We start from the raw sequence: 15,637 nt of genomic DNA on the forward strand, positions 1-15,637 counted from the left end.
TTTCAAGCCCATTGTTTTAAACTGACTTAGAAGGGTGTAACTGTTCTTAGGATGGCACTGGTAATGACAGCTTCTAAGAGGGCTGCTGCTAATCCAGAACATTCCTAAACAAGCCTACTCAGGAGCCTATTCTCAATGGGGCTTACTCCCCAGAGAGTGTATTTAGGATTGCAGAAGGACGGAAATAATTTGTGAAGGATGGGTTGATCGGTGGCTATTAGCCACAATGTCTAAACGAAAGCTCCATGCTCATTGGTAGTGTGCCTCTGAACGCCTGTTGCGAGGCAGGGGGAAGCAGCTCTCGGGAACGGCCGTTACCTTCGCGTCCTGCCTCAAAGCTTTTCAGAGGCATCTGGTCGGCCCCTGTGGGAAACATGATGCTGGTTTGACATTGGCATTCCTTCAAGTTCTGTCATCCAACTACTGGTCAGGACCGACGCTATTTAGCTTCCAAGATCTGACAAGATCAGCCAAGCCTGGGATATTCAGGTCAGTACATGCTCACTGTCCCTATAGTTATATTCTGCATTGCACTTTCTTAACAACAAACCAATAGGCAGGGGTCGTTTCGCAGAAAAAGAGTTAGGGGAACTCATTAGCATAACTCATTAGCATATGCCACACCCCCTGACATCGCCAGAAGTGTGTCATAAGGCCGGACCCCCTGACATCACCGGAAGTGTGTCATAAGGCCACACACCCCGCCCCCAACGGTCCCAGCCGGCGGGAGTGCAAGGAAGCCCCGCGAAGGCCCTCCCTGGCCCCAGGCAGGCAGGGGTGGGGAGAGGCAGGGAGGAAGCAACTTACCCTCCCTCTTCTCCTGCCTATTCCTGGCGGAATGAGGGCCGGAAGTGGGGCGGCTGGAAGCAGGGGGCGGGGTTTCATCATGTGCCCCGCCCCCCCGTACCTCACCCGGGGGAACTGCGATCCCCCACGATCCCCCACGAAATGACCTCTGCCAATAGGCAATTGGTTGTTCAGTTTTGTGCTTTAAGGCAGGTTTCTATCGCATTTCTATACAGCCTGCATCATTACTTTAGCTCGGGGTGGTAGATGGAGCTGTCAGGCTGCAATAACAGCTCTAAAATTTGCAGTCTTGGACAAAACTCTTAATCAAGTAAGAGACATCAAGTGATCTAATTTAGGAAACAGCCTTCCTTATATCAGAGATGTTGTTAGCATAATAGCATTGGTTGATTCTGGCAAACTCCCAGGGGGTTTTAATTTTTTTTTCCCCTGGAGCTAGTGAATGTGTCTTCTATTCAGGACTCCTAGAGTTTCAGCAAACAAAGCACACTGGCATTATTTAAGAATTATGAGTGTTCGCAGGGAAGAGAAAATTCAATTAAACTTGAATGAATGAATGCTGGAATATATACATGAGATTAACATTCTATAAGCCTTTATCAGCAAGCCTGAATTTCACAGCTGACTCCTCTTAAGAGCCAAGTGGGGGTAGACCTGGGCACCCTCTCGCCCAGAGGAAATAGTCGGAGTAGACCGGGACTCCGTTTTCCCCATCGGAAACTCTGGGAGTGGACCTGGGCTCCCCTTCGCCCATAGGAAATCATGGGAGTAGACCTCAACTCCGTTTTCCCCGTAGCTGAGCAATGGGAGTAGACCTGGGCTCCCTTTTCCCCAAGTCTTGGTCCAAACACTTATAAAGCAAATAAGGACTGTTTTTTGTGACCCTGACCTTGATAGCCCAGGCAACCTGATCTCAGAAGCTAAGCAGGGTTGACTCTGGCAAGTACTTGGATGGGGGACCTCCTTGGAATACCAGCAGTCAGGAGGCAGGGGCAGGCTTTATTCAGCCACCTCTCTGAATATTCTCCAGGGCTCCAGTAGGTGTCAGTTGCCAGAGGTCGCCATGACTTCCAGGTGCACACTCGCATGCACGCATACGTGCACACACATACACACATGAACATATGAAAAGTTGCTGGTTGGGTGTGAAAATGTCCGCAGATAATAGTGAGTTTGCCCCAGAACCTCCTTGCAATGTCCCAAAAGATTCTGGTGGAGATGATCAGTTTGCACAGGGAAAAAGCCATGGATGCAACAATGCCTAGGCCTTACATGTTGCCTCCAGCAAGATGGGATGCGAGCAAAGAGTGGTGTTACTGTTGCCTCAGGAAGCTGCCTTGCTGGCCTGTGCAATTAATGTGAGGTTTGCACTATTATCCAGTTTCCCTCTTTGGTGTTAAATTGTATTAACGTCCTTCAAATCCACTTTTTGCAGAATTTCAAAGCAGAGTACAAATAATTTTTTAAAAGAGAGTTTTCCCAGCTTGTCTAACAGTGTACTTTCCATCGCACTCATGCCTGAGGACTTACATATCCAGGATTTTGTAATTGAAAGCATACATTGGAACCAGATGCCTATCGTACAAACGGTGATTCGGAAAGAAATCAAATTTGTGTCGTATTGTTTGAAACAATCATCTCTAGGCTGTTTTGATGTGTTCTTTAGCCTGGGGACTGGCACTAAAGAGGGAACTTGGAGATTTTTTTTTAAAGGTGGGTTGCAATTAGCTAATGGGAACCTTACATCCCCAGCATGCCTGAAAGGTACAAATGAAAGAGTTTGCGAACAAGTGGTCCCCCCAAAAGCCCTGACCTATTAAAGAAAGCAGCTGTCTGACTAATAGCAAAGGAATGCACCATCAGCCTTTATCAGCTTTGACTGACTCAGTCCTCCTGGTACAAGCCTTGCTCTGTAGATATTTACATTTGTCACATTTATTTTCTCTTTCCAACAAAAGATGTTTGACAGCCTTATTGGATAATTTGTTAGGTGCCAGCGTCCTTCAGAGGTAGACATTTTAGGGATGGACTTGTTTTATGAAAACCTTGGGGCATTTCCAGTGAAAAAACAAAAAAAAAAACCCAAATATGTTTGTGTGTTTAAACCATTATGGCTGTTACTTAAGACATACATTTAGGTCTCTCTCTCACATACCATGTAGTATTTGGAATATCTTGCCATTAAAACAGCAAGAAAAAAGATTCTCTCTTTTTTCAAACATCTACAATGCATTGTAGTTATTTTGACTGTCTGCCCAGACTAGTAAACACTTTTTAAGAGCAGAAATCTGAAGTGCGAACATTTATTTTAGTGACTGAGCTGCTATTATCATTGCATTATTGTTTTTAATTATGGTTTAACATTCACTGAGTGTCCACAGAGGTTCTCTGAATGTCACGGAGCACAAAAGTGACAGGAGTCACTATCCAAAGAATCTCATGGTGAAGCCATCATGTATACAAGGGATTTTGTCCTTGAGTGTTCTTCAGGAAAGCTAACAGACCACTGTCTCCTCTTGTCCCTTCTCTTCCTGGAATGTGATGCTGGCAATATCCTTACAGATCTACTGACTGAATGGCTCTTGCAATGGATTTCCACACACACAGTTGCACAGACAGATTTCTAAGGCTGTAGGTCTGCTTGTTGAGGGGATTCTATTTCAAGCAAGAAGTTGGAGAAAACACAGTCAGCAGATATTTGAAGTTCTGTGTGATTCTCTCAGAGATGCATTGTGGAACATCATGATGGGGAAGATCTTGTTAAAAGAACATATTTTCTCTGAAAGTATGGAAGTGGGGGTACAGCTGTTGCCAAGATGGGGCCCGGGAGTACACCATCCCATCTGCCACAACCATTTGCCTACCAAAGAAAGTGGGGATGGGGGTTAGGGCTGCCAGATCCAGGTTGGGAAACTCCTGGAGATGTGGAGGTGAAGCCTGGAGAGGACAGGGACCTCAGTGGGGTACAATGCCATGGGGTCCACCCTCCAAAAGCATCGATTTTCTGCGGGCAAACTGATTTCTGTAGTCTGGAGATGAGCTGCGATTCTGGGGGATCCCAAGGCCCCACCTGGAGGCTGGCATCCCTATCACCTAGTTAATTAACAGCATTAACCACAATGCTGCTTTATTTATTTGAAAGGGGTAGATGCCTAATTTTGATGATTTTATTGTATTGTGGTGGGTTTTTTTTTAAGTTGATACCAGCCACAAGCAGTGTTCCCTCTAAGCTGAGTTAGTGTGAGCTAGCTCACAGGTTTTTAGCCTCCGGCTCACACATTTTTGCCTTAGCTCAGGAAGGATGGCTCCAGAGCAAACTAATGTATGCAGTAGCCAAATTGCTCGCTCACAACTTTAATGCCAGTAGCTCACAAAGGAGAATTTTTGCTCACAGGACTCCACAGCTTAGAGGGAACATTGGCCACAAGTCCTATCCAAAGCAATGCAATAGACATAGATGTGGCATCAGCTGTCACGTAAAGTGACTTGTGTTCTCTGTGTAGTTGTCTATGCACCAGCCTTTAGGCTACAGAAGAGCTTGTGGTCAAATACTAGCGAAGGAACCAACCCATTGATGTGGTCTTGGGTGATTCACTGTCCTGCCCTCCCTTTCAATTTGCAACATGGGTATACTGAGGAGGCTGAAGGTGGTATACTGACATATTTCACAGGGTGATTGTGCAGACATCATAACCTATTGTTGGATCCTTCTTTAAATCACAGGGACCTGAATCTTGCTTTTTTTTTTTTCCTTAGCAAAATTTACTTCCTACTAATAGTTATTCTGGAATAAAGTCTAAAGAGCAGGAACTGAACAAGGACTTCAGATTTTCAACCAGTAATAAGGAAATGTAGCATAACCTAGAAAATACTAATCAAGCTATCTCAGGTGACAGAACAACGTTATGTGTGTGTTCCATATTTTAAATATCATATTTTTATTTTCATGGGATAAAGTTGGTCTTTAAGTCTCAGTCTGATGCACAAACCCAGAAGTTTGTAAAGCCATTTCCTCATTCTCTTATCTGTTATGCAAGTCAGTAATATTTTATATTTCTTGAGATTAACTCTTGCTCACATTGTTGCATTTCAGTAGCCTCCTAAGCTCTAAAATGGAATAAAGATTATTGTGGTGCCTTATTTTCATCTTGCTGTTCGGAATTTATCTGCCTAATATCTTCCATTAGTGTTCCGTACAATGAGACAACAGCAGTAACTTAAAAAATATATATCATTATTTTTTCCAAGCTCCATTAAGCCATCATGTAAGTATTCCATATTTACAAAACAGAGATTAATTGCTTGCAATTTACAGTCCCTGCAAAGAGTAATATCTATTAAGCTACTCAGAAGAGCAGGGGAATTATTTTAAGAACTATCCTTTTTTTAACTTCTGTCATGCAGAGATTTAACTTGCATAGTAAACTTTATTAAATTTAATGCCAGACAGCAGTTTCCCTTTGGGAAAGACCTTCAGTCCATTAAAACTGGAAACCAATCCTGCATGGGATTCATTCCAATCAAATGAAGTGGAGAAACTGGGGCACTGTGTGTGCATATTACAACACACACGCACATATGCGCCTAACAAAAATCTTACTCAATTACCTCCCAAGAACAGAACTCACAGAGAGGCAGATGTGATCTTTATTCCACCAGGTTTACCAAGCAAACATTAGACAGATTATGTAGGAGAAATGTATGCAAAAGCAAATACTTCATACCGTACAAAATCCCCAATGGTTGATTGCGAAAATCTGCTGGAAACACCAATTAGTCAGGTTTCTCTTTGTCTTATTTCATTCTTTTACCCTTATTAAATCAGTACCTCAGACAACAGAAAGGGTCTCCAAACTCTTGGTTAAATACAAGCAGGAGAGGCTGACATAATAAAAGACTAACTCTATACCATGATTCTGATGTGTGAGGGAAAAAAGAAGCAAGAGGGAATGATTTAACTTGAGTTTTCAGTCATGATGTGTTTCCCTCAGTCGATGTCTCTTCCCCTCAAGGAGTCATCCAATACTTAATTCAGACTGGGGTTCATTGTTGCTGTTTCTCAAAATATGGCTCTTCCACACATTGCCTCAGTTTTTTTCTTTATCTGCTAGAGTGCCTTTGTACCAGTGTTTGTTGATTTTGTTCATAAAATTATTTCCAACATACATAAGCATTTCTCTTTCTGGACTAACATTTCCCTTCAGCCTATATTAAATTATCAGAATAAGATTTAAATTCCTCCCCAAAAGACACACAATGGCCACAGCAACCCTCATCATAGACCAGAAACTAAGCGTACTTCTCACTCTTCTAGCAGAGATTTCTCTCAGTCTGTACTGGGCAACACTTCAGTGTGGTGTTCATACATGTGTGTGAGAATGGAAAACTAACCTGTGTATTGTAACTGCTCTCAGTTTTGGAGACAGTAGAAAAATAAACAGGAGAAACAGCTGTTGGGCAAACTGGCAAAGCGATGTTGTCTGCTTCTTTGTTTTTGAAACAATCCCTTCCTTTTCAAGAAAATTATTCTCACAAAATTTGATGAGCAGCCGTCTATTAACCTTCTGCCCAGTGCCACTGTCAACAGGCAATGAACAGTATGTGAAGAGGGCAGGGCATGGGCCTCTAACCAATTATGATAGTAACATTTGCTCAGTACAAACTGAGCATTTTCCTACCTCTGAGAGCCAGTTTGGTATAGTGTATAGAGTCTTACGGTTGGATCTTGGAGACACAGGTTCAAATCCCCACTCTGCCATGAAAGCTTGCTGGATGACCTTGGGCCAGTGTCTTTCTCTCTCTCTCTCTCTCTCTTTCTTTCTTTCTTTCTTTCTTTCTTTCTTTCTTTCTTTCTCCCTCCCCTCGGGCACTGGCGGTGAGGCCTGAATGGCTCCCAGCCACCGGGCCCACCAAGCCTCCCTCCCAACGGCCAGAGCGTTCTCCGCACATGCGCAGGGAACACTTTTACTTTTGGGGGATTTAAATATCCCCCATATTTTTTTTCAACTTTTTAGATTTTTAGATTTTTCTGCACACCTGGGGACTGCTCTAAGTGTGCAGGAAAATTTCTCTGCCCCCCCAAGTACCCCCAATGTGTGGATTTAGATATCTGCACGGAGGGGGCAACTTGGCTATTAGATATATAGATTCCATTTCTGTCTGGCCATCACTGCATGTGGCATACATGTTCCCTCTCCAGTTAGCTGAGTGATAATGACTAATCCAAAGTCATTAGTAAATTTGATGGCTGAAGGATGAATACCAGTTTGGTGTACTGGTTAAAAGTGGTGCACTCTAATCTGGAGAGCTGGGTTTAATTCCTCACTTCTCCACATGCACCCAGCTGAGTGACCTTTGGTCAGTCACAGTTCTCTCAGAGCTGTTCTCTCAAGAGCAGTTCTCCCAGAGTTCTCTCAGCCCCACCTACCTCACAGGGTGTCTGTAGAGGGGAGGGGAAAGGAAGGTGATTGTCAGCTGCTTTGAGACTCCTTCAGGTAGAGAAAAGCGAAGTATAAAAACCAACTCTTCTTATTACTGGTTGGCAGGGAGAATGAGGGACTAGGAGAAACACTAGACAGTGATTACACAGATTCATAGAGTATAGTTCTATCAGCAGCTTCTATCCATGGTGGAGAGTCTTTTTGGTGTAGTGGTTAAGAGCGGCAGGACTGTAATCTGGAGAACCGGGTTTGATTCCCCACTCCTCCACATGAAGCCTGCTGGGTGACCTTGGGCTACTCACAGTTCTTTCAGAATTCTCTGAGCCCCACCTATCTCACAGGGTGTCTGTTGTGGGGAGATGAAGGGAAAATGATTGTAAATTCTTCCAAGACTCCTTCGGGTAGTGGTGGGCAGGATATAAAACCAACTCTTCTTCTTCTAAAGGGAAAGTCCACATTCAGAGGCAGTAAACCTCTGAACATCAGTGCCAGCAGGCAACTTCAGGGGAAGGCCTCAGCTTCTATACCCTGTTGTTGGCCCTCCAGGATAACTGGTTGGCCATTGTCTGACATACATAAGGAACCAACAACACTCAACAGTATATATACATACAAATTACAGTTGTTAAGTTCAACTCATACTTGTGTACATTTACTTATCTAAGTACAAAACATTCTATAATAAAAAACAAAGTGGGCGTGAGCTTAATATTTTTTTATTTTTAATAGATTTTATTAAGTTTTAAAATATACAAGGGGAAGGAGAGGGGAAGGGGAAGGAGAAGGGGGGAAACATATCTAATAATTTTCTGCATGTAACTTTTCTCTACTTGTTATTTCATGTTACACACAGATAAGCTGCGAGGCTTAAAGTTTCATAAAAGCTTCTTAATAATGGAGTCCATAGTCCAACAAAGTCCTCTTCCATTTGCCCTTTTAACATTGAGGTCCACTTGTCCATTTCTGCACTTTCCATAATCTTCGCTATTAGGTCATGTTCAGTAGGTGTTGATGGAAGTTTCCAGTAAGTTGCAAATAAGATTCTAGCTGCAGTCACTTCATGAATTATAAAAAACCTTTGATTTTTGTCAAAGTTCTCTGGTATACAATTCAATAAGAACAATTCTGTTTGACAGGTACTGAGATCTGCAAAACTGTATAAAGTATGTACCATAACCCAAAACGTATGCACTATATCACATGTCGACCACAATATACCTACATGTTTTTTACACTTCCAACAATTATTTCATATATTTTTATACATTTTAACTAATCTGTCTGGTGTTAAATACCACCTGTAAAACATCTTATAGAAATTTGTTTAAAATGACACCAATTTAGTTATTTTCACATTCACTTTCCAGAGTTTACTTCACTGTATAAGATCAATATTATAACCCAAATTTTGCATCCATTTCACCATACAGTCTTTAACCACTTCATCTTCCATTTTCATTTGCATTAAAAATATATATGTTTTCTTAATCAACTTATCATTAGATGTACACAACCACTTCTCAAACACACTTTGTTCAGAATAAAAACCAACTTTTTATCTTTAGCATATCTAGATTTGATTTGAGCCCTTGTCCACCAGTCCATACTAATCCCTTGTTTTATTAATTCCTCCTTTGTTTTTAAAAGTCCTTTATCATCTTAAACTCTTTAGTAGGAGGGAAACTTCCGTCCAAAGTGAAAGCTGATAACAAAACTTCTAGTGGCTTCCAGTTAGAATAAAGTGATGTGGAGAAGCTTTACAGTCTTTGTACTTGTGGACAGAGATGTCTTTTAGGACACAATGAAGGACGTAATACATCCGGGACTTTGTGATCTATTTATACAGATCTGGAAAGTTTCACTGGACATTTTTTGCTCTACTTTGTTGTACAGTTTGTATTGTTCTGACAGAGATTATTGTTGTTTTTCATTATACAATGTTTTGTACTTAGATAAGTAAATGTACACAATTGAGTGGAACTTAACAACTGTAATTTGTATGTATATATACTGGCCATTGTGTGAGAGAGGATGTTGGACTTGATGGACCACTGGTCTGATCCAGCAAGGCTCTTCTCCTGTTCTTATGTCCAAGGTAGCCACTAACATGCCAAAAAGTCACAGATGGATAATCAAGCCTGGGTGAGGTCAGCAGGAGATAGTATGTAACACTTGGAGGTGGACATGGGGACCAAAGGACAACAAATTCTCAGTAATTGTTATGAGAACCCTGCATCCCTCCTAGACTACTTCTGCATCCCACCAGTGCATACCACTGCTTGAGAACCACTACTCTAGCCATTGTACCACAATGGCTCTCACCTTGAATGAAGGAATACATTGCTCCCTTTGGGAAAATATGGGTCTTTTGTCAGTCCCTGGCCAGAAGCAGTTATGCCTGGCTTGCACAGTCATGAGAAATCCCCTTCCTTTTTCACTCTTATCTCTACATAGATAATGGCCTAGGAAGCACACAAGATTCTCAAGGCTGAATTGTGAGTCTGGTGCTCCTGACTCATCTGTAATGGAATTCATTCAAAGCAAAAAAATTCTGCCCGCCCACGAGTTTCTGTTTGTTTGAACTTTCTCCAGCAGGTGCCTAAAATCTTGCCTTGAAGGATGGGGTGGGAATCTGGCCTCTGAGTGTTATGTAGCTTCCAAGCATTCATTTACTGCAGAAAACAGATGTTACAGAACAAACTTCCTTCATAAAGCAATGTGCTGTTTGGATAGAATACAGTCAGGGCCAGACTGCATTTTTCATGAAAATGACTTGAAAGGGTTTATTCTTAGGGAATGTTTGTGTTAGTACTGTGCTGGTGGTTTAGTGCTGGGATAACCACTGGGGCTTTGCCAACCACTATATCAGCTTTTGCCCAGTGGCATTCAATGCTACTATAGAACAACAACAATATGCAGTTATGCAGCAGTAGTTCCATAGGAAAAACCAAGGCACATCAACTGGATTGAACTCTGCTTGTGAAAGCTCATTCACAGGACAACTTCAGTGTCTGTGAGCTGTGTGGGAAAGGCTGCCCATGATGATCTGCAAAAACTTCACTGGTCTACATCAAGTTGTTTGTGTGCATGCCACTCCTCTGAGGCATGATGAGCAGGGGTGAACTTACCTTTCCTGATTCAGCTCTCTCTTTGGTCCTGCTCAGAAGACAACATTCTGGTAGCTTTAACAACATGTCTCTTCATTGCTTCCAACTGGGAGAGAACACTTACAGCTGGAGAACACTAATACACACACAGTCTACAACCAAGACCAAACACAAGACCTGAGTGAGGTCCCCTGTATACAGGTCTTGAGGCACAAACACAAACCCCTGACTGCTCACTTAGGATAGTCCAAGCTAGCCGATCTCATCAGAAGTTAAGCAGGTTCTGGCTAGTATTGGAATGCGTGACCACCAAGGAAGTCCAGAGTCTCTATGCAGAGGCAGGCAATGGCAAACCATCTCTTAAAGTCTCTTGCTTTGAAAACCCTACAGGGTCACATAAGTTGGCTGCAACTTGATGGCAAAATTTTTTTTTTCAAAATTGTGACATGTATATTCAATGATGCATTCACATCACATGTATTCAAATCACCTGTTTCATCTACCATATCCAAAGTCAACCCTTGTTGAATTCATCATATACAACAGAGAGCTAGTGTAGAGTAGTACGCAGAGTGTCAGACTAGGATGTGGAAGAACCAGGTTCAAATCCCCACTCGGCTATGGAAGTTTGGTGGGTCATATTGGGGTAGTCACACACATTCAGCCCAACCCACCCCAACCCACCTTTTTGTTGTGAGGATAAAATGGAAGAGAGAGACATGATGTAATCTGCTTTGTGTCCCTGCTGGGGAGAAAAGGTGTGTATAAATGAAGTGAGTAAATAAATAAACAGTATGGATATAACTGATCTACCGTGGTCTGATACATGTAGATATCAGGTTAGGCTTTCCCACACATATACAGTGCCCTGAACTGGTGGTGTGAATCAGCAAACAGCCCTCTGAAAAACTTCAGAGTGACGTAGCTAGAGTGTTAGGTCTAGAACAGGATTCAGATTTGTTGTCATCTTATAGCAACAACAACAATGATCTTTATAGTGTGTTTGTTAATTTAGAGAAAGCGGCCAACCTTCATGAAGATACAGCCAACATGTGGGCTATGAATAATTTTTTTAAAGAAATCTGTTATTTGATTAAGATAAATCAATTGTGAAACAACTTTTGGGATTTATTGCTTCGACATCTCCTGTCATTAATGGTATTCTGTTTTCTCCTCTCTATACTGATGAAGAACTGCTTTCTAAAACCTGAGAAATGAAAGCCAAATCAATTCTAATTTTACTGGTAATGCTCCCAGCTGCATCCTAGACAATCTCATTCAGGTAAGACCTGGGACTCTGTGCTATAGTTGCCAATCCAGTCCCTGCTGGCTGCTCTCAGACAGGCAGTCCTTCAAAAGGGCATGCCCCAATTAGATTAGAAAATGGTCTCCCATTTACATGGTCAGATTCAGAATTTGAATATCTATGAACCCAAGAAGATGCCTTATACCGAATCATAGTGCTGGTCTATCAAAGTCAGTACTGTCTATTCTGAATGGCAGCAGCTCTCCAGGGTCTCAGACTGAGGCCTTTCACATCAGCTACTATCTGATCCTTTTAACTGGAGATGCTGGGGATTTAGATTGGGACCTTCTGCATGACAAGTGGATACTCTACCAGTAAGCCATGGCCCCTGTCTGCTACCAGCTCTACATGTTTTGGAGACAAGAAAAAGGAGACAAGAAAATGTTTTGTACTTGGAAATTTGGATTTTTCCAAAGTCTTACACTTTTAGGCTCTATTGAAACAAAACTGATGTCTGTGTGTATATGTGTGTAGGCTCCTCATATATTTAGAGTGGACTTTAAATCCTTATGCTTACCATTGTCCAAGAAATAGGATGTTCAAAAAGCTCTGAAACTCTTTAGGCTCCTAGTCATGCATTCAAATGCCAAAAGGGTTACTAGCGTCCAATGCTCCCTCTAAGCTGTGGAGTCTTGTGAGCAAAAATTCTACTTTGTGAGTGACTGGCGTTAAACTTGTGAGTGAGCAATTTGGCTACTGCATAAATTAGTTTGCTCTGGAGCCATCCTTCCTGAGCTAAGAGCGGGAGGCTAAAAAACTATGAGCTAGCTCACACTAACTCAACCTAGAGGGAACACTGCTAGCATTGTGTCAGTGAGGGACTTTTAAACCCTACCTCTACTGAGAATATGTGTTTGGACTATTGATTTCTACCCATTTTTTAGAATCATATTTCAGGTCTCTGGAAAATCAACATATACATAATTCCTTTAAGAAATTATATGTTGCCTTGAAGGTGTTCTGAGCAAAATGGCAGGAGGGGTAGACATTTTAAAATGTTGTGTCATCCCTGTCCCCAGGCAATAGGGAAGCCTGGGGTGGTTGTTGTTGAGTTCTGAAGCTGCAGAGGGGAGTCATGGCAGAAAAGGGTTTTAAAAGATGCTGGCCAGGGGTAGCAGGTCAGTTTCAAGCTGCAATGGGACAAATCCAGCTAAAGCTACTCATGACTCATATCCCATTTCGACTTGAACTCAGTGTTCGACTTGAACAATTCATTACCAATAGAACAAAATTTGAGTCCAGTGGAACCTTGAAGACCAACCAAGTTTAATTTTGGGTATAAGCACACTAAAGCTTATACCCAGAATTAAACTTGGTTGGTATTAAAGATGCCACTGGACTCAAACTTGGTTCTAGTGCTTCAGACCAACACAGCTACCCACCTGAATTTATTACCAAAACTTTGGGTGTCATTCTTCACATTGTGACCATGCCAACTTCAAACTCTCCATGGTTTGTCCCGCAATCTAAACGCCATAAAATTTCATCTCTTCCTGTGTGTATATTTTCTCATGGTGAAACAATTCTGAAGTTTATCTGCTCTGCCTCATCTGACTTTAGAGTCATCCAATCAGGAGCTCGATGACTCATTTTTGTCTTATGATTTCCTAGCATCCATTAAATGCACCAACTAAAATACAAAAGCTGTTTCTTATCTCCCACCTGTGTTATTTTGAGAGGCTCAGTCATGCAGACAGCTGCTTGGATTTTTCTTCGGCAAATATATATGTGTCTTTATGCTTTGCTCCGTAGCTAGAGGGGCTGGTTGAGCATGACAAAAGGCTCCCAGGTTTGTTGTTGTTTTGCAAGTAAATAACTATCTATGATAAACCCACTTAGAAATTTAAGAATTTCTGATCAAAGATGGAGAAAAACAGGAGCATTCTGCAACAGATCATCAACACATCAAAATATTCAAAATATCCTTCAGTGTATGAAGTGTCTGGTTATGTTCTGTATGATGCTTTAGCATTAATGGGAATTAGACATACAAATTTCCCACTTGTTCAGAGATATAAAAATCAACATTTCAGGGCCTTCTGCAGAGTAATCCAAAAAACACCGGTCCCTTGTAAGCCAGAGAGTAGCAGAAAGCCCAGGGAGCTGGAGGGCCAGAGAAAAATTTTAAATGATGCACTTATTTAGTAGACAAGTAGAAAAAACTTGGCAACATTACCTAGTGGTCAGAAAACAAACTGCTGTTGTTTATATATTTTTAAGTGAGGACTTCAGCTTCTTCTTTCCAGGAGCCCCTGGTGCAACTTGAAATGTAATTAGATTTCTACTGTTTCAACAGCCCTTTATTCCTTTGGACACACAGTCATGACTTAACAGTAAACTGCCTCTGAAATGCAGAACTACTTAAGCACATAGATGTGCATATGTGTGCATCAGTGGGAGAAAAGTGAAGTTGTTCTATTGCTGATCGAAACACATGCTGATTCTTGAAATGCTGTTTTTCATCAAACCTTGAAGTATGCTGTATGCCTCGCCATGTTATTGGTAATGTGATAACCCTTTAGAAAGGACAAAAAACAATAGTGTCTTTGGAACTATTGCCTCCCTTGCTGTAGGTCTCATTTTGAGTTTCTTAGCCATTTACAAAATTTGTCATGATCATCGGTGGGATGATTATATTTGCACTCAATGACTCAAGTTTCATTCTGGATTTCCCATCACAGGAAAACGGAATATTAAAAAGGCTCTGGGAGAATGAAGTCTACTTGCAGGCTTCATAAATAACAAACGTCTAAGTTTCAGATCAGGGGAAGGAAATTAATGTACGTGCTTAGAAGACTGACACTCAGATAAATAAAAACACCAAAACAGGAAAGCAGGCATGGCTGCATTCTTTGATAGTAGCTCAGAGGAAACGGAGTAATTCATAAACTGTAAAATATAAGTCCTTTTGGTTAGTCATACTACTCAAGTGTATTCAGAACTATAGTAAATTTGACAGATGCAAAGCTGTCTTGTATTTATAGACTCACTTGTGTTTGTTAAGTGCTGTCAAATCACTTCCGACTTTGGCGACCCTATGCATTGATGGCCTCCAAAATGTCCAATCGTTAGTAGCCTTGCTCAAGTCTAGCAAAACTGAGGGCCGTTGTGGCTTCCTTGATTGAGTCAATCCATCTCATGTTGGGTCTTCCTCTTTTCCAGCAAAATAATTGCAGCACAAGCTCATTTGTCCAAAGTACTAGAGAATAGCACACCTGCATGTTCTGAGGTGCAGAAGTTTAATTTACACAGGTGTATTGGGACATGGTGGGCACAATGAACTGGTATCATTAACACATTGGAGGCTCTCTGAACAGAGAAAAACTGGTTTTGGACTGTGCATCTTCAGACTGCATGTGAGGTAACATGGGGGATGGAAGAGTTGTATCCTAACCTTTTTCCAGGCACAGTATTTTCGGGGGGGGGGGGGAACAGGCAATCAGATGCCCACACCTGAAATCAGCTATTTATCTAGAAAACCTGTCCGGAAGACTTTTAAAACCCACTGTTTCCCCTTTAAAACACCACTAACAGTGTTCTCTCAAGAGCGGTGCTCTCAGAGCTACCTCACAGGGTGTCTGTTGTGGGGAAAGAAAGGGAAAAAGATTGTAAGCCACTCTGAGACTCTGAGTGAAAGGCAGGGTATAAAACCAACTCTTTTTCTCCTCCTCCTCCTCTTCCTCCTCCGTGTTTGACTTCTCTAGCCCAGTGGTTCTCAACCTTTTGTATCTTATATCCCAGGGTTGCTATGTGGAGGAAGGAAATGGCAAACCACCTCTGCTCAGCTCTTACCTGGAGTGCCCCATGGATGGGGTTGCTATGAGTCAATTGCAACTTGACAGCTGCTGCTACTGCTGATGCTTCTTCTTCTTCTTCAGCAGATGCAGGTACACAAAGAACTGGCACATAAGGAATATGTGAGGCTGTCTTATACTGCGTCAAACTCCTGCTCTATGAAGGTCAGTGTCTGTGTTGAC

Source organism: Gekko japonicus, unplaced genomic scaffold (assembly GCF_001447785.1).
Source record: "Gekko japonicus isolate JY-2015 unplaced genomic scaffold, Gekko_japonicus_V1.1 scaffold28, whole genome shotgun sequence".
In the NCBI taxonomy this organism is placed as follows: Eukaryota; Metazoa; Chordata; class Lepidosauria; order Squamata; family Gekkonidae; genus Gekko; species Gekko japonicus.